Source organism: Orycteropus afer, unplaced genomic scaffold, assembly GCF_000298275.1.
Source record: "Orycteropus afer afer isolate SDZICR_OR568_19922 unplaced genomic scaffold, OryAfe1.0 scaffold01009, whole genome shotgun sequence".
In the NCBI taxonomy this organism is placed as follows: Eukaryota; Metazoa; Chordata; class Mammalia; order Tubulidentata; family Orycteropodidae; genus Orycteropus; species Orycteropus afer.
In genome coordinates this window covers 48,576-50,556 of record NW_006922596.1, presented here as the reverse complement: position 1 = coordinate 50,556, position 1,981 = coordinate 48,576, and positions in this window count along the sequence as shown.

The following is a 1,981-nucleotide window of genomic DNA, read 5'->3' as shown; positions in this document are numbered from 1 at the left end:
GGAAGGTTGGGCAATCCTACTTCCGTAGTGATACTGCCTCAGAAACCCAAGGAGGGGTCGCTATGAGTCAGGGCTGACTCGACGGCAAACAACAACAACAACAGTCAGCCATATATACTGAACTGACAACCTCACCCAATAGATGATCACCATGGTCAGATCCTACACCTTTGGATTACTGAGAGACAGTGAATGACATCTGTTCATCCCAACTACAGTTCCTTTTCATGTCAAACAGAGACCTGCACTCACATCACCCCACTTATTTCAGTAATCTGGAAATAGCTGGGGAGTGCCCCCATGCTGCCAAGTTTGCAACCAAAGAAACACATGAGCCTCACTTGTCTGGATATCTTGAAGTAAGCAAAGCAAAAAACAGGGTGAAATGAACCAACACACAATCAACAAATAAAAACAACTTCAAAATGTCTTGGAGACAACAGACAACTTCAACTCAAACAAAGAAACAGCACAAGATAGTGGAGGCAAGTGACAAAACTAAAGAAGTAGGAAATTTCCCCCAAGGAAACACAGGTAATAGAACTACCTCATAAGGAATTCAAAAGATATATGTATTTATAATCTTCCAAGAACTCAAGGAAACCATAAACAGAAACAAGGAAAAGACAGACAAGGCAATTGAAGAATTAAAGGAAATCAGGCAAGAACAAAATAAATAGACAATTATAAATCATACACAAGCAGCAATTACATATCCAGAAGATGAACATTAAATAGAGATAGGTGATATTGGAAAGATAGAGATATTGGAAGGACAAAAGAGTAGAATTAAACTGGCTGAAGAATGCATATCTCAGCTGGAAGAAAAATCACTTGACACCAGTTGTATGATGAACAAATGGAAAAGAGAATCAAGAGAAATGAAGAGAATCTAGGAGTTATATGGGATGATATCAAAAGAAATAACATACACCTGATTAGAATTTCAGAACAAGAGGAGGAAGAAAAAAAAAAAAATAAACAGAGAATATAATTGAAGATTTAATAAGAGAAAATTTCCCCAGTATCATGAAAGATGATAAGATGTCCATCCAAGAAGCTCAACAAACCTCATACAAGATAGACCCCAAGAGAAATTCCCCAAGACATATCACAATGAAACATTTCAAAACCAAAAGCAAAGAAAGAATCCTGAGAGCAGGTTAGAAAAAATGAAATGTTACTTACCAGGGGTAACCTATTAGACTAACTGATTTGTCAGCAGAAACCATGTAAGCAAGAAGGCAATGGGATGACATATACAAAATCTTGAAGGAAAAAAAAAAACATTGCAAACCACGAATTATATATCCAGCAAACCTATTCTTCAAATATGACAAAATTAGGACATTCCCAGAAAAACAGAAATTAAGGAAATTTGTAAAAACCAGACCAACCTTACAAGAAATGCTAAAGGGAGTCCTTCCAAAAGAAAACTGACAACAGAAGACAACAACTTCAGATACGTGACAATACCACCTAGAAACCAACACAGGAAAAGAGTTCACAAATCTAAAATACACTTACAAAATGGAAACTAGAGAACCAGAGGAGTAAATCTGTAAACAATACTAAGTACAATGCAAATAGAATAAATTTTATACTTACAAATCTTCCATATGGAGAGGAAGTAAGGAGAGGAACAACAGGTTGTTCTGAACTTAGGGAGATAAGAATTTACTACAGTGTAACCACAAAGAAAATTAATAAGCCTTCTAGTCAAAAGAAGAAAAGAAAATCACAAGGACTTGGCACAAAATCAACAATAATAAAGAAAAGAGAAAGAAACTTAATGATAGATTGAACTCAGCACGAAACAATATTTGGAACAAGGAAACCATCAGCACCAGAACAAAAAATACAAAGAATGACAGCAGTAAATTCATGTTGTTGTTGTTGTTGTTGTTATGTGCCATCAAGTCGGACCCAACTCATAGTGACCTCTCCTTGGGTTTCTGAGGCAGTATCACTACAGAAGTAG